This window comes from Tursiops truncatus, chromosome 4 (genome assembly GCF_011762595.2).
Source record: "Tursiops truncatus isolate mTurTru1 chromosome 4, mTurTru1.mat.Y, whole genome shotgun sequence".
Taxonomy (NCBI): domain Eukaryota; kingdom Metazoa; phylum Chordata; class Mammalia; order Artiodactyla; family Delphinidae; genus Tursiops; species Tursiops truncatus.
The window spans coordinates 4,230,320-4,256,129 of record NC_047037.1 but is presented as its reverse complement, the minus strand read 5'-3'; the positions used below and the strand labels follow the sequence as shown (position 1 = coordinate 4,256,129).

At 38.7% G+C, this 25,810-nt stretch overlaps 1 long non-coding RNA gene and 1 pseudogene across 1 annotated transcript in view; both read right to left on the bottom strand.

The window, feature by feature from the left end:
• The window catches only part of LOC141278518 (uncharacterized), a 253,224-nt gene extending 230,796 nt beyond the window's left edge, over nucleotides 1-22,428 (bottom strand). The window contains exon 1 of the long non-coding RNA XR_012331278.1: nucleotides 22,345-22,428. This is a non-coding gene — a long non-coding RNA (uncharacterized lncRNA). The remainder of the gene's footprint in view (nucleotides 1-22,344) is intronic.
• LOC101334394 (high affinity cAMP-specific and IBMX-insensitive 3',5'-cyclic phosphodiesterase 8A pseudogene) lies at nucleotides 3,011-4,733 on the bottom strand (annotated as a pseudogene).
• Nucleotides 22,429-25,810: the final 3,382 nt, after the last annotated feature.

The following is a 25,810-nucleotide window of genomic DNA, read 5'->3' as shown; positions in this document are numbered from 1 at the left end:
AGAAACAAACTCACATTTGCTATGATATATATTACCTAAAATGTCCAGTTTTCAAATAAAAACTTATAGTATATGCAAAAAAACACAAAAGTGTTTCCCCTTCACAAGGAAAAAAGCAGTCAAAAGAAATGGTCTACTAGGGGACCTAGATGTCGCATTAGCACAAAAAGACACCAAAGCGGATATCACAAACAGGTTCAAGGAACGAAAAAAAAATCACTTCTATAAATTAAAGGGAAATATGATAAAGTGGCTCATCAAATAGAGACTACCAATAAAGAAATAAATACTGTTTCTAAAAAAGGAAATTCTGGAGTTGTAATGTATAATAACAATAACTGGCATTTCCAGTGTCCATTCCAACATGTGAAGAGATTATAAGTAACTCCCATCCTCATAACAAGAAGAAAGTTAAAAAACTAAAAATCAACAACTCTCCTTAGATTTATCAGAGAATTGAGGTCAGAGGGCAAACTACTGCCCTGAAAACTGGAGGAATAGAACCAAGAGAGTAACAGCTTACCAGGAGCAGAAGCTGCTAGAGCCAGAAACTGGTAGGAGCACTAAAACCTGTAAATGACACATTTCTGGAGGTTGAGTGTTGACTAGCTTTAGAGTTAAAACTCCTGAGGGCCCAGTCTTCAGGGAGCCTCTGTACATCCGCAAGTTTCACCTCCAAAAACGTCACCAGATTCCCACTTGTGAACACTTGGGGGGAAATGTCCATGTACTTTGGGGAAGATAAGAGAAAAAAATAACCATGTTAAGATACAACCAGTGGGTTCTGTTCTCCAAAACGAAGCCCTGCGCTCAAGGAAAACTAATTCACTAGAACTTTATCTCCAGAAGAGCAATGAGCCAACTCTAATCCCCACAGCCTTCCTGTCTCACACAGAGATCTAGGGGGAAAAAAACTGAAAAATATAAAAAACTTCTGAAGGTCACAGTGCAGGAATTCTGGCCCTTTTTATAAACGGAGATTTAACCATGAGAGTACAGAATGCTTCCCTTCCCTAATACCTTACTACCACATCAATAGGGATGCAGTATAATAACAGTAAATTACAACTGAGTGAGCTGCAAGACATGGACTCTATGTAAGAAGGAGTTTCTACGGAAACCCGAAGACAACAGGGGAGACAAAAACAAGGATACCAGAGTAAATTGAAGCATCTTACACTATAGCCACAGCAAACATTAAACACAGCCTAACTCCTAGCCAGATAAATACAAAACATCACACTAAAGACCTATTTACCTCAGTTTCTAATACATTATGTCTGGATTTCAATAAAAAATTACAAGGCATACTAAAAGGCAAGGAAAGATCAGCCTGGAGACACAAAGCAAGCGTCAGAAACTAACTCAGCTAGGGCAGAGAAATTTTAATTATCAGACCAAGAATTTAAAATAACTACAATTAATATGGTAAGGACTGTAATGGAAAAACTGGACAGCGTGCAAGAAAAGATGGGTAATGTAAGCAGATAAAAGTTCTAAGAAAGAATCAAGAGTAAATACTAGAAAATGAAAACACTGTCAGAGAAATGAAGAATGTCTTTGATGGACTCATCAAAGGTTGAATATGAATGGAACATGGCTGAGGAAAGAATCAGTGAGTTTGAAAATAGGTCAGTAGAAGTTTCCAAAATTGAAGTTCAAAAAGGAAAGAAAACAAAACAAACAAACAAAACCAGTATGAAACAAGATATCCAAGAACAGTGGGACAATTAGAAAAGCTGTACTAAATGTGTAATGGGAATACCAGAGGAGAAGAAAGACAGAAAGGACCAGAAGAAATATTTGAATGATGACTGGGAACTTTCCAAAGTTAATGACAGACATCAAACCAAGATAATCAAACACAGATCCAAGAAACTCAAAGAATACCCAGCAAGATAAATACAGGAGGTGGGGGGGAACCAAACACTACGCATAGGCATATCATATCAAAATGCAGAAAATCTAAAAGAAAATCTTGAAAGAAGCAAAAGCCAAAGGGAAAAGAACACCTTATCAATAGAGGAAAAGGATAAGAATTATACTGAACATTTCTTCAGAAACTATGTTAGCAAAGAGAGTGGACTGAAATATTTAACATGTTGGAAGAAATAAAATCACAAACCTACAATTCTGTATCCAGCTAAATTATCATTCAAAAGAGGAGGAGAATTAAAGACTTCCTCAAACAAACAAAAACTGAGGGAATTTATCTTCAGTAGAACTGCATCACAAAAAAAGTTAAAGGAAGTTCCTCAGAGGAAATAAACATCATATAAATAGGAAACTCAGATCTCCATAAAGAAGGAAGAACATTAGAGAAGAAATAAATGAATTATTTTATTTTCTTTACTCTTAATTGATCTAACAGATAAGTGTTCAAAATAATAGCAACAATTAATTGGGTGGTTAAAACTAGTTAATTGGGAAGACATAGGGGAGAAGCTGGAGCTGAGGCTGGAGTCGCCCGTGGGGCCAAGTCCGCCGTCTACCCGTGGCCGCTGCCGGTCTACGACAAACCCCACGATGCTGCTCACGAAATCATCGAGACCATCCGGAGGAAAAGAGACGTAGAGTTACATCCAGAGAACAAGTTGCTGGACCGCTCCCTGCAGAAGAACCAGGAAGAGTAAGACCAGGAACACACGTAGAAGAAGGAGATGATAAAGTAAAGCCTGGTCATCTCCAGGTTCTGATAGAAATAAAGTTTCCAGAAGTTGTGTTCCTGCAATAAGAAATAAAGATGTGACCTTCCAGTTGTGTAAAGCTCTTAAATGTTGTGTAAGTGCATCGGGTGCCTAAGGAACCTGGAGCTAAATGGGCTAGTTCTGAGGGAGAGAGACTTAACTACGTTAACAAAGGAAATCCACCTCCGTCCTTTGCGGGGGCAGTCCCGAGCTCGTGCTTTAATGGACGCGAATGCAAACCGTGGTTCTCACGTGACTTTCTGAAGCGCCCCTGCAGCAGGCCCAGCTAAGTCTCACTTTACGGCAGTGGCATCAGATGGTGGCTACAGAAGGTTGCCGACGTCCCTGTGTGCTCTTACAGGCTCTGCAGACCGGGGGATGAAAGGACCAAGGAACTCTGCCCTCAGGAATCCCAAGTGACTGGAGGGACACAGCGTCAGGGCCCCAGGCGGTGTCGCCCACGATTCAGAAGGTGGGCGGAGGCTCCGCAGCTTCATTTCGTCCAGTCCCTTCCAGTATTTAAAATTGTTGTCAAGGTGCTGCATTAACTCAGGCAGGTCTACAAAGGCGTCCCAAACAGCAAACGTGTCAGTGATGAAATAGTCAATGAAAGAGATTTGGGATTTGGGGGTGCTGCAGGTATTTCTGTCCAAAACTGGCATCACTACAGGCGAGTCCTGTCGCTTCTCTTCATCAGTCTGAGACAAACATTCTTCTGAGATACGTGCGGCCCACTCAATGCACTTTCCCAGGGGTCGGCAGGGATTGGACGCATCAGCACACTGAATGAGCATTCGTTTGATCAGACTGCGGTTGTCTGGAGTTCTGAGCATAGTGATTATGGCTTCTTGATTTTTATCAGTTTCCCCATCTTCCTCTAATGCTACCAAGGGCTTGTTGATGCTATTGACAAATTTGTTGACGTGCTCAAAGTGCTTTGTCATTTCTGAGGCTAAGACCATGTCGATAATACTCTGGCACAGCGTCCGGTAGTCATCCCTCTCCATGATTTTAAAGATGCTGCATTTATCATCACGAGTGGTCAGCTGGAAGGCCAAGGCCGCGAGGTGGCTCTCGAGCACAGCAGTGTCGTTATACAGAATGGCCAGCTCGCTCCCAGCACTGCACAGGAAGGAGTTGGTTCTCCCAGGGTGGTCCAGGTCATGGACAGTGGCTGCAATGAGGGCAGTGATCTCAGCAAGTGGATCTAAAGTTTGCTTTATCCTCTCTTTGCAAAGAAAAGAGGCAGTGGCGTGAAGCACATCGGCAGAATGTGTAGAATTGTGGTAGGGGTTAGAAGCATGATAATTGGCTTCGATAATTTGCAACCATGATCTCAGCATTGTCTCAGAGCATTTTAAGACTTCACAGACTCCAAAGCGAGCAAATATTTTGAGACCAAGATAAATCAAAGGCCATTTATGAGTGGCAACCTCCAGTTCAAAAATATCAAAGTCCCAGGATTCCTCATTTTCCATGGCCCGAGTTATCTGTGATGGGACGTTGTGAAGGGAGGTGGGGGTGATTACACTGCTGGAAACCTGTTTAAAGTTTTTTGTTGAAAGAACATACTCATTCCTGGATGGTCTTCGCAGAACATCAGACATTAAGCCCCCAACAAGGTCAATGGCATGAGGATCATCGTCCTTAGCATCAAATTGTGGTGAATATAATTCAGTGGTTCTTAGAATTTCCAGCACACGATCTAAGGCTTCTGTCACAGGCATGGGACTGCTTTCCTGGGCAGCACTGATGATATCGATTGCCTTGGTGATGGGCGCCTCATCTACATGGAATGTATCCGGGCCATGGAGGAGCGTCGTCTCTGGCTGGAAACTTTGCTTGTTCAAGAGGCAGCAGTTCTGACATCTAGTGAGCTTTTTCTCCCATCGTTATGTTTGCCTGACTGATTACCTGTATGAGTGTCAGACTGAACACATTCAGCTATTTTCTCAGCCTTATTGTTGCCATTGCACACTCTGACAATGGACACATAGTGTCCATAATTTTTCCTCCCTGTCCAATGACAGGTATCACCTTCACATTTTGTTGTTGAGAGACATACAGAGAAGCCAGGGTGAGTCACCCCATCTCTCCCTCCTCTGGACCTCAGTTCCTCCTGATTGTCACTCGTTACACTGAGAACAGATTTCAGGACTCAGCACATGCAGCCATAATGTGTGCCTAATTCCACATCCCAGTCACTGGGACACAAAAGTTTGGTGTCTTCAAGTCTGGCTCCCACATCACCACTCACATATGTCAGTTCTTCCTCTACAGCTGAGTCAGTGAGTAAAGACACATAAACAGAAGCAGATTAATATGAACAAGGTTTTATTGAAGAATCAACATTGTGAAAATGACTCTACTACCCAAAGCAATCACAGATTCAATGCAATCCCTATCAAACTACCACTGGCATTATTCACAGAACTAGAACAAAGAATTTCACAATTTGTATGGAAACACAAAAGACCCCGAACAGCCAAAGCAGTCTTGAGAACGAAAAATGGAGCTGGAGGAATCAGGCTCCCTGACTTCAGACTATACTACAAAGCTACAGTAATCAAGACAGTATGGTACTGGCACAAAAACAGAAAGATCGATCAATGGAACAGGATAGAAAGCCCAGAGATCAACCCAGGCACATATGGTCGGCTTATCTTTGATAAACGAGGCAGGAATGTACAGTGGAGAAAGGACAGTCTCTTCAATAAGAGGTGCTGGGAAAACTGGACAGGTACATGTTAAAGTATGAGATTAGATCACTCCCTAACACCATACACAAAAATAAGCTCAAAATGGATTAAAGACCTAAATGTAAGGCCAGAAACTATCAAACTCTTAGAGGAAAATATAGGCGAACATTCTATGACATAAATCACAGCAAAATCCTTTTTGACCCACCTCCTAGAGAAATGGAAACAAAAATAAACAAATGGGACCTAATGACACTTCAAAGCTTTTGCACAGCAAAGGAAACCATAAATAAGACCAAAAGACAACCCTCAGAATGGGAGAAAATATTGGCAAATGAAGCAACTGACAAAGGATTAATCTCCAAAATTTACAAGCAGCTCATGCAGCTCAGTAACAAAAAAACAAACAACCCAATCCAAAAATGGGCAGAAGACCTAAATAGACATTTCTCCAAAGAAGATATACAGACTGCCAGCAAACATATTAAAGAATGCTCAACATCATTAATCATTAGAGAAATGCAAATCTAAACTACAATGAGATATCATCTCACACCAGTCAGAATGGCCAGCATCAAAAAATCTAGAAACAATAAATGCTGGAGAGGGTGTGGAGAAAAGGGAACACTCTTGCACTGCTGGTGGGAATGTGAATTGGTACAGCCACTATGGAGAACAGTATGGAGGTTCCTTAAAAAACTACAAATAGAACTACCATATGACCCAGCAATCCCACTACTGGGAATATACCCTGAGAAAAACATAATTCAAAAAGAGTCATGTACCAAAATGTTCATTGCAGCTCTATTTACAATAGCTCAGAGATGGAAACAACCTAAGTGTCCATTATCGGATGAATGGATAAAGAAGATGTGGCACATATATACAATGGAATATTACTCAGCCATAAAAGGAAATGAAATTGAGCTATTTGTAATGAGGTGGATAGACCTAGAGTCTGTCATACAGAGTGAAGTAAGTCAGAAAGAGAGAGACAAATATCATATATTAACACTTATATGTGGAATCTAGAAAAATGGTATAGATGAACTTATTTGCAAAACAGAAATAGAGACATAGGCGTAGAGACAAACATATGGATACTCACGGGGAAAGGTGGGGTGTGATGAATTGGGAGATTGGGATTGACATACATACACTACTATGTATAAAATAGATAACTAATGAGAACAGACTGTATAGCACAGGGAACTATACTCAATGCTCTATGGTGACCTAAATGGGAAGGAAATCCAAGGAAAAGGGGATATATTTATATGTATAGCTGATTCACCTTGCTGTAGAGCAGAAACTAACAGAACACTGTAAAGCAACTATACTCCTATAAAAAAAATATTACAAAACAAACACAAAGATACAAAGAATAGATTATTGGTTGCCAAAAGAGAGAGAAGTAGGGATGGGGGGAAGTAATGAAATAAGTGAAAGGGATTAAAAAGTACACACAACCAGTTATAAAATAAATAATTCATAGGGATGTGATGTATACTGTCAATATTTCATTATAACTTTGCATGGTGTGTAACCTCTAAAAATATTGAATCCAATGTCACAGACCTAAATCTAATATAATACTGTAAGTCAACTGTATTTCAATGAATAAAACAATAAATAAAAAGAGAAGAAGAAATGCAATTTCATAAAATGTTCAATTAAAACCAGAGAAGGCAAGATAAAGAATGGTGGATAAGAAAGAAACAAAGAATAAGTGGAATAAACAGAATTTTAACAGGAAACAGTTACAAATAAGTGCACCAATTTAAAGATGGAGACTGACAGAGTAAATTTAGAGCAGAAAAAAAAAACCCCCACAAATGAACACTGTCAACAAAAAATCCACATTAAATATAAAGACAAGATAGATTAAAAGTAAAGAAATGGAAAAAGATATATCATACTAAACTAACACTGATCAAAAGAACACCTGCATAACAATATTGTTTCAGAAAAAGCAGACTTCAAAAAAAGGAAAATTATAAGTGATAAAGAGTCAATTCTGTATGATAAAGAATGATAAAGAAGTCAATTCTCCAAGAAGACAGTAATCCTTAATGTTTATGTGCTTAACAGCAGAGCGTAAAATACGTGAAACAAAATCAGATAGAACTACAAGGAGAAAGGATTAAGTCCACTATTACTTTTGAGACTTCCCACATATCTCAATCAACAATTGACAGAACCAGCAGACAGAAAGTCAGTAAAAATATAGTTGAACAGAACAGCACCATCAATCAACTTGACTTAATTGACACTTACAGAATACTTCATCCAACAACAGCAGAATGCATATACTTCTCAAGCTCACATGGGACATTCATCAAGACAGACCACATTCCAGACCATAAAACACAGTTAAAATTTTTTAAAAGAGAAATCACAAAAAATATGCTCTCAGCCCACAAAGGAATTGAATTACAAATCAGCAACAGAAAGATAACTGGAAAATCTCAAAATATTTAGAGACTAAACAACATACTTCTAACTAAGTCAAAGTAGAAGTCTCAATTTTTTACATACAGTTTAAACTAAATGAAAATAAAGATACAACTTATCCAAATGTGTGAGACACTACAAAAGCAGGCCTAGAGGGAAATTATAATATTGAATGCATATATTAGACAAGAAGAAAGATATAAAATCAATAATCTAAGCTGCCACCATCTAGAGGAATAATAGTGACATAAACTTAAACCAAATAGATGAAAAGAAATAATAAAAAGCAGCACAGAAATTAACAGAATTGAAAACCAGAAAACAAGAGAAAATTAATTATACCAGAAACTTATTTTTGAAAAGATGAATGAAATTGATAGTGTCAGTCAGGCAAACCAAGAAATAAAAAGACACAAATCACTAATATCAGAAATGAAAGACAGACCATTATTTCTGACCCCACAGACATTAAAAGGGTAATAAAAGAATATTCTGAACAACTCTATGCTCAGAAATGTGATGACTTAGACAAAATAAAGCAATTTCTTAAAAGACACAACCTACTGAAACCCACACAAGTAGATATAGATAATCTGAGTAGGCCTATATCTACTAAAGAAATTGAATGAATAGTTAATAACCTTCCAAAAAAAGAACGCACCAGGCCCACATGATTTCTCAGGTCAATTCTATCAAATTTACAGAAGAAATTACGCCAATTCTCCACATTCTCTTCCCCAAAATAGGAACAGCGTGAATACTTCCTAACTCATTCTATGAGGTTATCATTACCCTAAAAGCAAAATCAGATAAAGACATTACAAGAAAGAGAAATTATACCAATGTCTCTCATGAATACAGATGTAAAAATTCTCAAAAAAATATCAGCACATCAAATTCAACAATGTATAAAAATAATTAAACACCACAACTAGGTGAGATTTATCCCAGGTATGCAAGGCTGATTCAACATTTGAAAATTAATTAATGTAATTCATTGTGTCAACAGTCTGAAGAAGAAAACTTACATGATCATATCAATAGATGCAGAAAAAGCATTTAACAAAATCCAATACCCATTCATGATAACAACTCTCAGTAAACTAGGAATAAAAGGGAACTTCCTCAATTTGATAAAGAATACCTACAAAAACCTACAGCTAACATTATACTTAATGGTGAAAATGAAGAAAATAAATGCTTTTCTTCTAAGATCAGGGATTAGGCAAAGATGTTCCTTCCCACCACTATCTTTCAACATCATATTGGAAGTCCTAGCTAATGCAATAAGATAAGATAAAGAAATAAAATATATGGAGATTGGGAAGAAAGACATAAAGTTTTCTCTGTTCCTGGATGACATGATCATCTATGTATAATATCTGAAAGAACAGGCAAACTCCTGGAATTAATAAGTGATTATAGCAAGTTTTCAGGATACAAGTTTAATATACAAAATTCACTGACTTTTTGTATACCAGCAAAAAACAAGTTGAATTTTAAAAACACAATACCATTTACATTATCACCCCCAAGAATGAAATACTTAGGTATAAATTTAACAAAATATGTACAAGATCTATATGAGGAAAACTATAAAACTCTGATGAATGAAATCAAAGAACTAAAAAAATGAAGAGAAAATTCATGCTCATGGGTAGGAAAACTCAGTATTGTCAAGATGTCAGTTCTTCCCAACTTGATCTATAGATTCAATACAACACCAATCAAAATCCCAGCAAGTTATTTTGTGGATATTGACAAACTGATTCTAAAGTTTATATGGAGAGGCAAAAGACCCAGAAGAGCCAAGAAAATGTTGAAAACATCGGAAAATGAACACTACGCAACTTCAAGACTTACTGTAAAGCTGCAGTAATCAAGGCAGTGTTGTATTGAAAAAAGAAGAGACAAAATGATGGATCAGAACAGAGAGCTCAGAAATAGACTCACATAAATAAAGTCAGCTGATCTTTGACAAAGGAGCAAAGGCAATCCAAAGGCAATACAATAGAGAATAGATAGTCTTTTCAACAAATGATGCTGGAACAACTTGATACCACATGCAAAAAAAAAAAATATATGAATCTAGGCACAGATTTACAACTTCCACAAAAAAAACCTCAAATGAATGATAGACTTAAATGGAAAATGCAAAACTATAAAATTTCTAGAGAACACAGGAGAAAATCTAGGTGACTTTGGGTTTGACAATGACTTCTTAGATACAACACCAAAGCATAATCTGTGAAAGAAAATATTAATAAGTTAGATTTCATTAATATTAAAAACTCCTGCTCTGTGAAAAGCACCGTTAAAATAATGAAAAGACAAGTCACAGACTGGGACATGCTGAATGAGTTTCTAGTAGCTAAGAGAGAAAAGAGAGAAAAGAACAGGAGGCCAATCAAAACCTTTTTGCCTGTCATCTGTATGTTCTGGTTGACATACTTAAGGAGACTTCAACAGATGGTGACATGAGTCAATCTTCTCAAAACTCATCCAAAGGAGAGGAAGAAAGTATTGCCTCTTTATTAGGAAAAGGTGAGTTGTTAAAACACAAACAATATAATGAATCAAATACAGCAGTTGTTATTAATTTCTTTCTTACAAGTCCAAAATGAGAAGGACTGTAATAGGGGAAAGATAAAATGCATCAAAAAATTCAAGTGAGAATCCCCAATTCCCAGCCCCTTGGGGCTATTTCACCATACTGACTTTGCCCTGCAAAGCCACTGTAGCCTGAGCAAACTCTTGCCAAAGCATGAAGTGGTAAGTGCTACCACTGTTATTTTATTTTGATTACAACCACAATATTCTGACATAGCAATGATTTTTAAAATAATAATCCAGTAAGAGCACTCAAACTCAAAAGAGGTCAAGAGCGATTCTGGATCAGGCATGATAATCCAAATATTTCACAATTCGCCTAACATGGGCAATGAATGCCACACAGATACCAAATAATTAGAAAGGAGGCTAGCCACAGTCCTGAACCATTCATACCAGATGATATCAAACTGCTGTCTGTTCATGCCAGCGGGGGGACCACAGCAAATCCTCCACATACCTGTGACCTCAGGCTACAGGAGCACATGTGGGATCTGAGGATGGTTTCTGAGCTAAGGTAGGGAACCAGTCATACCAGCCAGGCTCAACTGCAAGCATTGTGCAGCTCCTCTAAACCAAAAGTCCCACCAAGCCCCCAGCACCTGAAGGGTTTGAATGGGAATGTCGCTGAATCTGGGAGCTCCTTTTTCAGGGAATAGGTACCTGTTCTTCAAGAATCTCTGTGGATTTTGAAGAGGAGAGTGATGCTGCTGCTGCTGCAGCTCTTCTTGCAGAGTTGGAAAAAATTTAAAAAGAAAGAGCAGGCCAGGAAGGAACAAGAACAAAAGGTTCAAAAAGAAAGGATTCCTATGGAGAACATTCTGAGTGGAAACCTCCTTAATCTCACTGGCCCATCCCAGCTTCACGCCAACTTCAAAGTCAAAATAAGGTGGGATGATGATGCTGTTTTCAAGAACTGTGTAAAAGGTGTAGATAATCAGAAGACAGACAAAAGATTTGTAAATGATACACTGCGATCTGAATTTCACAAAAAGTTCATGGAGAAATAAGTAGTACAGTTTTATGTGCTTAATTAAAGGCTATAAAATGTAAACGATCTGACTTTATTTTGGTTTTTCTCTTTCCCTCCCATCTAAATTGTGTATAGCCTTCCCTAATTTTAAGTTCCAAAATATCTTTTCCTTTATTGATTCCTTACTTGATAAGGACTTGAGAATTTGTTTAACCCAGTTTCCATCTCTGTATATTTCCAGTTATGTGTTTTCTTTGAAGAATGGAAAAAGGAATCTGCTTGTAATAAATATTTTTAATAATCAAAAAAATAGGGAAGAAAAGGGAGGTGATTCTATGTAGCAAAAGTTCATGAACACGATTGGGTTCCGGACTGACTTACGTCATACCAGGAATACAGGAAAATAAACTCCCACACAGGCCCACCTTGTTGAGCAGATGGAAATCAGGACCACAGGAAGCCAAGACCAGGAAAAGTATCTGAGCATCCCACTGAAATGTTTCTGTCCTTTTTCTGTCCCTCCAAGATGGGACTTCTCTGAGATAACAAAAATTGGTTGGGATCACGTGTTGGAGGACACACCTCAAGCCCCAAGTTGTGTTATCCTGGAGTAGTAGACAACATCAGTGCTCCACTCAGATCCCCTCGCATCTATATTATGCCATTTTCTTGCACCCCACCCCAGATTTGGGGTATTTTCGATAAGCAGAACCTGCACCTCTTTGCAGGAGGAGGACTGCCCTCAGGCCACTGGAACCACTTTGCCTGGAGACGCAGAGGAGGACTTGGGTATCCATGTTCACCTGGACCAGACTTGAGCCAGTGACAAACACGTGTGAGAGTTATTCCCTTGCCTTGGTTTGTGGATCTCGTACCCCAGCGTTCCACCAAAGGGTAGAGGCAAAGCTGTCATCTGTGACCTGAGACCTTGCCCTTCCTTAGCTTCTTCCTCTTTCTGTCCCACGCCTATCCTTTTCTAGTTTCTCTCAGACACTTCTGCAATACATCGCTTGCACACGAAATCTCATCTCAGGATCTGCTTTGGGGAAACCTGACCTAAGATGCTTGGGATTCAAAAGGTGGCCTGACCATAAGGGAGGTCGCTCACATTTGTAGACTGAGGAGAAGCCTCGGGGATTCGTGGCAGCTTTGAGGAGTCATCAGTGGCTACTCCTATTTTGTCCCATAGAAACATACTGAAAACTACTTAGAATTTGTTCTGTATAAAGAAAAGATAAATGACCTGTCTACTTTTAAGTCAAAAGAATCATCTTCTTTTGGTCTAGATTCCTCTATCCTATGCTCTCGCCCCTGAAGTATACAGTAAATAAGTAATCTTCCATTTGAAGACAAAACCAAGATAAATGTGTCTCCTTTAGTTTCTAATGAATAGAACTGAGAAACTGCACAAGAGAAATATAAGATCCGAGAAGGCCTTCGAGCAAGTACATTTACTTAGCTGGGCTAACAGAGGGAAGGAAAGCCATATATAACACAAACCAATAGATTATCTAAAAGTAATTTATATTTGCTTTAGTCTCATTTTCCTATTTGTCTTTGCTTTAGGCAAATATCCAGGTGAGATATACTTCCCTGAGCACATATCAGCTATAGAACCAGGAAGAGCACAGCTAGAAACACACTAAGTAGTAAAGGTCTGAGGACACCAAGTTGCCACAGTGAGTGCAGAAAGCAGGCTTGCTTCATATGGGTGAGCAAGACTTGAATCCAAATAATTTAAGTACTAGAAATAAAGACATTTCTCACTAGACTAGAATTTGGTTAGGATTACTCCACAACTCCAGGAACAGAGAAATGACTTAGTGACTGTAGCTACCCAATAAATCCCCTCCAATCAGGAACTGCTAAGAAGAGGAATGGAAATTTCCAGAGAGCAGCTTCATTTTTTACTCCGTAAGAAAAAATTTAAAAGATAATAGTAGACTACAAATGGAATATCTGACCTACGTATTTCTTGGGTGTAAAATGGGCAGCAACTTATAAAAAGTTAATGAGAAAATATTTTGTGTGATTACCTGTGGTCAAGTGATTTTATTTATTTAGATGGCATTTTGGCTTATGATGGAACACTGAAATGGAAATTAGATTCTCTGTATTGGATACTGTTAAGGCTGTCATTTTTAAACTCAATTACAAGAGTAGAAAACAGCTTCAGAAAATAATTGATTTAGCATGCTTAATTAGTAATAAAAGAGGCTTTGGATGAAAGTAGGCTACCAGAAGGACAGAGTTGACTTGAGTCTTATTAATTCTGAGAAATTTAGACATCCACATATTGCTTTCTTTTGTAGTCAGAAAACAAACTCGAGACAAACTTTGAAAAGCTAAAAACTTTCGGGAAAAAAAAGGCAAGGGAAGATTTTAAGGGAGAAGAATTATTGAGTAAATACATCACTTTCTATTTACAATAATATTTAATAACACAGGCATGTGTCTTTATCTTATAATCTTTATTTGATAGGGCATTCCAGTGAGTATTAAAGAGAATATATTTGCATTTCATCAATAGGTAATTATTTTTACTATACTTACATCTTTGTGGAAAGTCTAATACCCTTGAACTTGACACGAAGAAACCATCCTTGAGGAGGGCACAATCGCACAAGAGGATACGTAGGGTCACCTGGGGAGATTTCTCAACTTATCTTTGCCGACCCCAGGGATCCCAGGATTCTAAATCATCACCTGCCTCAGAGCGGAATCATTGCCTTAGTGGCTGACCATTACTGAGAGGAGTGTGGTATATTTCTTTGATATACTGAATGGATAAAAAGTTGAGAAACACAGAAAAAAATCAATACATTAAGAATTGTTAGTCCTTGAGATTGTTTTATCCTGGAATTCAATTCAAGTCTTGAGCACCTACTATGTGCTAAACACTCTTCAGGGTGCTGTGACACAGGGGCTGAACAAAAGAGAAAGGAGCCCTGCTCTCCTGAAAAGCTTTACAGCCCATTATTTTTATTATATTTTTATTTATCAAATTCATATACGCTGCTTACATGTGCCAGGCATTGATCTATAAACAATACTTCCTTTAATCTTCATAAAAACCTTATCAGGTAGATATTATAAATATTCCCATTTTACAGATGAGGGAACTAAATCATAGCTAGTAAGCGGTCAAGCCAGGATTAACTACAACCACTTTTCTTCAGAATTTGTGCTTTTAACCACCATGTTATATTTCTACTAGTGGAAGAAGCAACCAATAAATAAGTTAATAAACCAACATGCTATTTATATGAGCTACGAAAGAAATGAAAAACGTCTATCTCAGTAAGGGCTCGACCAGAGAAGCAGAACCAGTACGAGATATATATATATCATCACGTCTGAGGCTGGAGTTCGAAATCACACGCAGGCCGGCAGGAGGGGAAGATCAAGAGCAGGCTGGAATCCTACAAGGACAGAGTGAAACCCGTGTCCATTCTTGTTTTCTCTGACCTTGATGACAAGAGAATACTGTAAAAGCCAGGACTCTTAGAGGCTGAGCCACATGTATCTGGCCCAGCTACTGCTTTACACCAAGGAGGCAAGTCAGGAATCAGCAGCAATGAGATGTGTATACGACATGCAAAACGGCTGCAACCTCCTTTCCTTTCTTTGAGAGAGAATTTCCTTAATAGCTCTCCTTAGTGAGAAATATACAAGAATGGGAATTCCAGGAAACATGGTCCAATCTAGCCAAACTGGTACATCACAAAGCCATTGCCAATGTTCTGAAATGGAAGAGTGAGATAGGGTTGGGCACATACAGCGGTAAACCATTCCCTGACCTTAAAGAATCCAGAACTGAGTGGGGAAAACACACACTGAAGTAATAAATGGGACGAATGTCAAAACAAGGGTCAAAAGATCTGCTGGGAAGACTTGCAACTAGAAGAATTAGAAGGTCAGCAGAGGATGCACTGAAGAAATGACCTTTAAAACAAGAACTTCAGAAACGATTTGGAATTACCTGTTTAGGAGAGAGGTTGGGAGAGGAAAATGAGGAAATTTCAGGACTAGGAAATGTGCAGAGGGCAGGAAAGAATAAAAGCATGGCTGGAAGTAGAGATTAAGAGCTTGAAAAGCATGTTGGTGCCAACATGACACAAACGTATAATACTTAATCTCCTTTCCCTTATTATCATTAGATGGCCTGACCACTAGGAAGATTTTAAAGGCAGGAACTCTGTCCCCCATCTCTGAGTCACGAGACGTTTAACATTAGGATAGATGATAAGCATTTAAAAAATGGTAAATGAATAAATCAACCACTCAGTGGTTCCCGCCTTAAGACTTACCGTATATGTCCAGCATGCTCCAGAACAACTTTTATTTTGGTTTGGTTGAAACACTATCACTGCAATTTATTTTACTATAGCTCTGCCCAAGACGTTTCTATTACAGGTCAATAAAAAATTTTAAATCATGAGAATATATTTGCAAATCATATATCTGATAAGGGGTTAATATCCAGAATATGTAAAGAACTTCTATAACTCAACAACAAAAAAATTAAAGAAACCGATTTCAAAATGGGTAAAAGACTTGAATACACATTTCTCTAAAGAAGATAACGAATTGTCAGTAAGTACATAAAAAGATGCTCAATATCACTAATCATTAGGGAAATGCACATCATCAAAATTACCATGAGATACCACTCCATACTCATTAGGATTGTTATTACTAAACACAGAGAGAGAGAGAGAGAGAGAGAGAGAGAGAGAGAGAGAGAGGGAGAAAATAACAAGCATTGGCAAGGATGTGGAGAAACTGGAACTCATGCATTTTTGATGAAACTGTAAAACAGTGCAGCTTCTGTGGAAAATATTATGACAAATCTTAAAAAAAATAAACACAGAATTACCACATGATCCAGCAATTCCACTTCTGGACATATACTCCAGAATTGGAAAGCAGAGTCTCAAAGAGATATTTGTACATCCATATTCATAGCAGTATTATTTATAGTAGCCAAAAGGTGGAGCCAACCCGTATGTCCACTGATGAATGAATGGATAAAAAAATGGTATATACATACAACAGAATATGAAATGGAGAACGAAATTTTGACACATGCCACAACATGAATGAACCTTGAAGATATTAATGCTAAATGAAATATGCCAGACACTAAAAGACAACTATTGTGTAATTCCGTTTATATAAGGTACTTGGAATAGTCAAATTCATAGAGACAGAAATGAAAATGGTGGTTGCCAGGGTCTAGGAGAAAGGGGGATGGGGAGTTATTGTTTAATGGGTACAGAGTTTCACTCCGGGAAAATGAAAGAGATTATGGTGGTGATCGTTGCACAACAATATAAGTGAACTTACTGCCACAGAAGTGTACATATAAAAATGACTAAAATGATATGCGTATTTTACCACAACTTTTAAAATATTTTAAAGATTTGTGTCTTTGAGGGCATGTGCTTCAAAACAATTAGAAATTATTAGACTGTATTGTTTTCTGTAGTAATATCTTTAGTGTGCAGAAAGAAAAATGACTGTCAGTTTTCTTCTAAGTGACCCTATCATTCAGGAGAGGGAAAATAAACACACTGAGAGTTGTCAACAAAGGATCACACCAGATAGAGTTAAACAGACAAGGCAGACTTCATTCAAGACTGTTGCAATATGGAGAACAGTATGGAGGTTCCTTTAAAAGCTAAAAATAAAACTACCATATGATCCAGGAATCTCACTCCTGGGTATATAACTGGAAGAGACAAAAACTCTAATTCGAAAAGATACATGCACCCCAGTGTTCACAGTAGCACTATTTACAATAGCCAAGACATGAAAGCAACCTAAATGTCAATCAACAGATGAATGGATAAAGAAGATGTGGTACATGTATACAATGGAATACTACCCAGCCACAAAAATAGAATGAAATAATGCCATTTGCAACAACATGCATGGACCTAGAGATTATCATGGTAAGTGAAGTAACTCAAAGACATATATATGATATCATTTATAGTGGAATAAAAAAATGGTACAAATGAACTTTACAAAACAGATATAGACTCACAGGCATAGAAAACAAACTTATGGTTACCAAAGGGGAGGGGAGGGAGAGATAAAGTGGGAGTGTGGGTTTAACATATACACACTACTACATACAAAATAGATATACAACAAGGACCTACTGTATAGCACAGGGAACTATGATAACCTGTAATGGAAAAGAATAGAAAAAAAAGAATATAGATATATACATATCTAACTGAATTACTTTGCTGTACACCTGAAACTAACACAATATTACAAGTCAACTGTACTTCAAAAAGAAAAAGACAATTGCAATAGAGAAGAAAGATTGAACTCAATCACCACTGAGACAAAGGCGAGAGGGTTTCTGAGTGCCAGGGTGAGTAGCGGAAAAGTACGGGGCGATGTGAGTGGACAGGCTGTCACTGTGATGAGGATTCTACTCATTGTTTACGGAAAGTAGGCTCCCGCCCTCCCCCAGAAACTGGGAGATTGCGTCACTATCTTTCTCAATGACATGTCAAGTGGGATGGCTCTCATTCTTGGGTGTAAAACTGGAGCGAAGATGGGAGAAGATCTCCATCTCAAAGGAGCAGAGAAGGAATTTGAACTGACAACTTTGCTAAAGTAAATGCTCTTTAAAATGAGAGGCGGAGGCACTGGGAGTCTGGGAGAAGTCTGTCCAAAGTTTAGCCAAGCTGACATACACACACTACTTTATATAAAACAGATAGCCAACAAGGACCTACTGTATAGCACAGGGAATTCTACTCAGTACTCTGTAATGACCTATATATGGGAAAAGAATCTGAAAAAGAATGGATATATGCATGTGTATAACTGAATCACTTTGCTGGACACCTGAAACTAATACAACATTGTAAATCAACTATACTCCAATAAAAATTTTTTTTAAAAAGTTCAGTCAAGCTGAGAGGAACTTTAAGGCTGTCTTGGTTATAGTAAAGAAAAAAGACTGTCACCATTTACTCTCAATGAAAAAGCCATTAAGTGTGTATTTTAGCAAGAATGTAATTGAACCAGGAAGGGAGGAATGGGAACCAAGAAAAAATGCTGAATAAAGAAACTGGTTATTTGGGGTGGAGAAAAGGGAACCCTCCTACACTGTTGGTGGGAATGTAAATTGATACAGCCACTATGGAGAACAGTATGGAGGTTCCTTAAAAAACTAAAAATAGAACTACCATATGACTCTTCAATCCCACTACTGGGCATATACCCTGAGAAAACCATAATTCGAAAAGAGTCATGTACCACAATGTTCATTGCAGCCCTATTTACAATAGCCAGGACATGGAAGCAACCTAATTGTCCATCGACAGATGAATGGATAAAGAAGATGTGGCACATATATGCAATGGAATATTACTCAGCCATAAAAAGAAACGAAATTGAGTTATTTGTAGTGAGGTGGATGGACTTAGGGTCTGTCATACAGAGTGAAGTAAGTCAGAAAGAGAAAAACAAATACCGTATGCTAACACATATATATGGAATCTAAGGGGGAAAAAAAGTCATGAAGAACCTAGGGGCAAGATGGGAATAAAGACGCAAACCTACTAGAGAATGGACTTGAGGACACGGGGAGGGGGAAGGGTAAGCTGGGACGAAGAGAGAGAGTGGCAGGGACATATATACACTACCAAATGCAAAATAGATAGGTAGTGGGAAGCACCCGCATAGCACAGGGAGATCAGCTCGGTGCTTTGTGACCACCTGGAGGGGTGGGATAGGGAGGATGGGAGGGAGGGAGACGCAGGAGGGAGGAGACGTGGGGATGTATGTATATGTATAACTGATTCACTTTGTTATAAAGCAGAAACTAACACACCATTGTAAAGCAATTATACTCCAATAAAAATGTTAAAAAACAAAACAAAACTGGTAAACATATTGGTAAGTTAAAATAAGTATTGAGTGTAAACAGGGCTTGTAATAAAAATCAAAATTTGGGAGAATTTACCAATGAGATGGAACTAAAATAAAAGACCATGATAATGGACAAGAAATTGGATGGAGGATGTTAAAGTTGGAACATTCTAAGATCTCTGGTAGGCTATAGAAGTACTGATATATTTTAGAATTAGGCACTTGAGGGTTACTGCTGATATACAAGAAGGAAAATAAACTATTTCCAGTTTTTAGTGAGAAAGGGAATGAAATAGAGCTCAAGCAATCAGAAGCCTGCAATCAAATATGCCAAGAGAAACCAACGGACAGACCAAAAAGCTCTAAAAAAAAGCCTGCTCTCCCTAAAGGATCAGGAAAAGGGCAACCTAGCAAAACAGAGAACTGTTCAACAATCACCTTCCCATTAGACCTAAACACCGTGGAGGTAAAGCATGGTCCTCCACCCACTCTGTCAGTCAAGGCCTGGCTGGGGGCCAGACTGTCCAGACTGTGCTGTTCTCTCCCCCAGGCTGGTATCAGAGAGAGGGAGTAGGGAGCCCAGACTTGCAGCCCAGTTTAGGGAGCTTGTGTGCACGTTGTAGACATGAGTGCAGTGTCATCGGGGGGCCACGTGGAAAGCCGGGACTTCTGCCTCCATCCCGTGTTACTGAGATCTCCCTCCTCCCCGCCCCCCATCCTGGCAGTGTTAGAGGAGCTGAGGGGGAAAATCAAACATTTCCCACCTCCCAGCCCTAACGAGGCCCCTGACCACCCGCAGCCCCCAGGGGTGTCAGGAGCAGTGACAATACCTGATACCACCATCCAGGGTGAGGAACCTGAACGTCCACCTCCTGCCCAAACAAACTGTGGAATATCCAGACCTTGGAATACTACTCAGCAATAAAAGGAACAAACTACTGATACAGGCGACAACCTGGATGAATCAAGGGCGGTACATTGGATGAAAAACTAAAAAAGTAGGGCTTCCCTGGTGGCGCAGTGGTTGAGAGTCCGCCTGCTGATGCAGGGGACGCGGGTTCGTGCCCCGGTCCGGGAAGATCCCACATGCCGCGGAGCGGCTGGGCCCGTGAGCCATGGCCGCTGAGCCTGCGCGTCCGGAGCCTGTGCTCCGCAACGGGAGCGGCCACAACAGTGAGAGGCCCGCGTACCACAAACAAACAAACAAACAAACAAACAAAAAGCAGCCTTAAAAGGTCACATGGTGTATGATGCCATTTATACAGCATCACCGAAATGACAGAATTATAGAGGTGGGGAGCAGATTCATACTGCCAGGGGCTAGAGACAAGGAGGGATACGTGTGACCATACAGAGGGAGCATGAGGGAGACCCCGGTGGTGATGCAGCAGTCCTGTATATGGATTGGGGGTGGTGGTTACACATGGAATGAAACAGCACAGAGGTTCACACATTGATCGCACCACCACCGATTTCCTGGTTTCGAAATTGTTCTGTAACCATGTAAGACATGAACATTGGGGAAAACTGGGTGAAGGATCTGTGAGAATTGTTTGTATTAATTTTGCAACTTCCTGTGAATCTATGATTATTCCAAAACAAAAAATAAAATAAAAAACTCGATCTCATGAAAGGCAAGAAAGGAAGAGAAAAAGCAAAGTCATTGCTAAAAGAGTGGAAACATGCAATCACAGTGATTAAAATAAACTGTTTCTCCTTTTAAAAGATGGAAATTACCTGATTGAATTTTTTAAAAAAGGTGCTGTTTACAATAGATACACCTAAACTATAAAAACAAAGAAAATTTGAAATTAAAAAGATGAAATATTAATGAGATAAAATACCACTTAAAAAATATCAAGATAAAAGAGAGTCACAACCTAATGATAAAAAGAAACTCACTAGAGATATTTAACAATTCTAGGTCTATATGCATTCTTTTTTTTTTTTTTTTTTTTTTGCAGTACGCGGGCCTCTCACTGCTGTGGCCTCTCCCGCTGCGGAGCACAGGCTCCGGACGCGCAGGCTCAGCGGCCATGGCTCACGGGCCCAGCCGCTCTGCGGCATGTGGGATCTTCCCGGACCGGGGCACGAACCCGCGTCCCCTGCATCGGGAGGCGGACTCTCAACCACTGCACCACCAGGGAAGCCCTATATTCATTCTTGATTTTTGGTTTTTGGCCATGCCCCAAGGCATGTGGGATCTTAGTTTCCTGACCAGGAATTGAATCCGCACCCCTTGCAGTGGAAGCGCGAGTCTTCACCACTGGACCACCAGGGAAGTCCCCCTCTATGCATCCTAATAGCATAGCTTCAAAATAATGACAAAACTGATGAGTATGAGAAAAAATTGGCAAACAACCATCATAATGGAAAATGATTTAAAACTGCTCTGAAATTCACAGAAATTTTTAAATACCTCCCTGAGAAAATAATAAGGCACACAGATAAAAACAGTCCTAAGTACAGATCTGCCTACCTTAAAACCGGGTTATATCCCCAAAAGCCCATTCTAAGCTGAAAATATCACAAGTCAAAAATGCATTTACTACAGCTAACCTCCTGAACACCATAAAAGTGCTCAGAGCACTTACATTAGCCCACTGTTGAGCTAAATCATCCAACACAAAGCTTATTTTACAATAAAGTGTTGAATGTTTCATGTACTTTATTGAACACTGTGCTGAAAGTGAAAAGCAGAATGGTGTGTGGGTGCAGCATGGTTGTGAGTGTATCACTGTTCACCCTCATGACTGCCTGGCCGACTAGGCGCTGCAGTCAGTGCCCAGCAGCATGAGAGAGAAGCGTACCACGTATCACCAGCGGGGAAAAGATCAACGCTCAAAATTAGAAGTATGGTTTCCAACGAATGGGTACAGATTTCACACGATCGTAAAGTCAAAAAATCATGAAGTCGAACCATCACAAGCTGGGGACTGTCTGCATTTAGAATACTTCAGCAATGTAAAACCACAGAGGCGGAAAGTAAAGACATGTCAACAGTGTAACTTCAACTTACATGTCAGTAGGTAAATGAAAATCCTAAACCAACTGGTTCCACTTGTGCCAGGGATGTAGAAATCTGAGAGCATTGCCCCAAACTACAAAAACAAAAAAATAGAGTAGTGGTTACTGGTGGATGAAGGGGGGTGGGGAGTGGCACGAGGAATCATCTTGGGTGTAAACTCTATGGTATGAAAAATATGCCTCATAAAAGTAATTTTGAAACAAGAGTGATGCCCCTGTTTTAACAATCAGAAAAGTCTGAATAAACTACAAAACCGTAACTGTTCTTGAATATCTCAAAGAACTGAGGTTACCAGGAAACCAAGTACCCAGTGGTGTACTTGGGTAATGATTTCAACAACACAACACAAACCCAGCTCAACTCCTTATTTCGGAGGGAAAAAAAATGTAGCTGCAAAGAGTATACATCAAACATCATATAAAATCATGTAACTCTGAGATATTTCCTTATTAGGAATAACTTTTGACATTGCTCAATCCTAGTCAGCAAAGTTAGGCAAGAAAAAAATTAAAATATATAAAAATGATAAAGGAAGAAGCATAACTGTTGTTATGTGCACATAATATAATTATGTCCTTGGAACATCCAAAAAGATCTACAGACAATAAAAGAATTTAATCAAGGTGAGGGGAATATAAATCAATAAACAAAATTCTATTGTGTTCTTATACATCAACTTAGAAATTAAGTTTTTAAAATATGTTATAATATATCACTTGCAATAATCACTAATTTTTAAAAAAATAGTAAATACCTAAGAATAATCCTACTAGATAATAGCAGAACATACTATGTTCATAATATGGAAGATTCACTAATGTGAAGATTTCAATTCTCTCTAAAATGGTTTAGAAATTCAAGAGAATCCCCATCAAATTCCAATTTGTTTTTGTGGAACCAAACAAGCTGACTCTAAAATTTATATGGAAGTGAAAAGGGCCAAGACTAATCAACACTTTTTTAAAAGCTAAACAAGAAGTCTTGTTCTTCAAGATATCAAGGGTTGTTCTAAAAAGCTACAGTAATTAGGCCAGTATGTACGATATAGTGATAGTCAGTAGACCAGTGGAACACAACAACCCACTGCAAAGTAGACCTATATTTATGTGGACTTGGACTCTTGTAATATTGTAGGGACGAGTTGGAGACTGTTAGGAAAAGAATCATCTTTTCAATAAATATGAAAAATTGAACTAAAACCCTTTAAGAAGACATTATGGGAAAATGCTGTACTTTCTTTTGGATAGGGAATTATTTATTAAATAAGACGCAAAGAACACTGACCATAAAGGAAAATATAAATTTACATTGAAATTAACAACTTCTGGCTCCCCAGAGACACCATACAAGGAGTAAAAAGTCAAGGGCACAGCATGAGAATGTTTGCGGCACATATAGCTGAAGAACTTACACTTAGACTACATGAAGAATTCCTAAAAATTAATAGGAAAAGACAGAAAACTGAATTTTAAAATGAGCAGAACACTAGAATAGTCATTTTACACACACACACACACACACACACACACACACACACAGGAAACACAAATGACCAATTAGTTTATTTAAAGCGTGCTTTACCTCATTAGTAATCAGGAAAATACAAATTTAAGAAAAATAAGATACTGTTACTTACATAATATTGAAAAGAGAGACAAGCCCAATGGTGGTAATGATGGAGAACAAAACAAACTTATAAACCTATAAATTGGTACAAGCACTTGGGAAAACAGTATGACACTATCTAGAAAAACTGAGGATACAAATATCCTATGACTCTGCAATTCCACTCATCCCTATATATACATAGTAGAGAAACTCAAACATATGTGCCAGGACACATATATGCAAATGCACATAGAAACATTGTTTTTAATAACCAAAAGTTGAAACAACCCAAATACCCAGCATCCACAGAATGGATTTACAAGAGTAAAATATTTATACAGAGGAAAGTTTCGGGAAGCTGAAAGAGAGGGAAAACAGAATCAGACTACATAGTATATTCTCAACAGGGGGGAGAATTGATTCCTGAGAGGTAAGAATATCTTACTCTTTTACGTATTGCAAACATACAATACAATTAAGAGATGTATAATATGTCTGCAGGCATTAAAATCTCATGGGTCGGGGCGTGTTAAGAAAGACAATGTCCCATCTGTCTCCTTGGGGAAGTAGTAACAGAATACTGTTGGCAGATACTGGACAAGGCAGTGAACAGAGCAAGTGGGGATAAGGGTCTCCATGGTGTGGATTAACAAAGGACAAGATTAACAAGAGTAACAGACAAAGCAGGATGTAAGGCAGAAGCGATATGTTATAGCAGGCATTCTGAACCAGATTGGTGATTAGCTCAGGCTGTAGTCCCAATTTTTTAAATGGAAGTTTTAGGATCTCCCCAGAGGACAGTTTCTCCAGCAGCTTACTGCACGGGGGTGGGGAGGTGATAGGACAATCTTAGGGTGACTGGTATCTCCAGAGTGAGGCAAGTTTGACTTACAAGATAATCACTGGTGCTCTGACCCAGTACTGGATCCAACAGGAAAGGTTCATTTCATAAAGAATTCTAGGGGTTATCACGAGTGCAGGATTGCATCCTCCAATTGGTATTCTCAAAAATGAAGAACAGAGCAACTAAAGTTGGTTAAAAAGTTAATTACTTGGTCAAAATAATAATTGTGGAACAAACCAGAGCAGCGATGACAGCAAAAGTCAGTGGGAAGTAATTTAAAGGAGGGCTCAGAGTGGGAAACTGTTGGGTAAAGCTCACAGTATAAGAGAAATGAGAGCTGAAATAGACAGAGAATAAAAGAACAGACTTACATCTGCAGCAGCATGGATGGACTTGGAGGGCATTATGCTAAGTGAAGTAAGTCAGAGAAAGACAAATATTGTTACGATATCACTTATGTGTGGAATCTAAAAACTACCACAAACTTGAGAGTATAACAAAAAAGAAACAGACTCACAGATGTAGAGAACAAATTAATGGTTACCAGTGGGGAGAGGGAAGGGGGGAGGGGTAATATACAGGTAGGGCAGTAAGAGGTACAAACTATTAGGTATACAATAAGCTACATTGTACAACACACGGAATATAGCCAGTATTCTGTAACTATGAATGGAATGCAACCTTGAAAAATTGTGAATCACCATAATGTACACCTGTAACCTATATATTGTACCTCAACTATACTTCAATTAAAAACAATTTAAAAATGAATAGACTTACAAAACAGTCCAACTAGAAGGACTTTTGGTGATAATGAAGCCCTGAGCAGTTCAGTAACTTGGTCTGGTCCTGAAGCAAGTGGCCAATGTGGGGCTGAACCTCTTAGGTCATCCCGTTAGAGCTTCTCTCTGTAAATGGTGTAAGCTCTCAGAGCACATCAACTGTCAATTTTGACTTAGAGTGATTAGTAAAAAAATCTGTTTTCCTTATTCATTTTTCAATTTT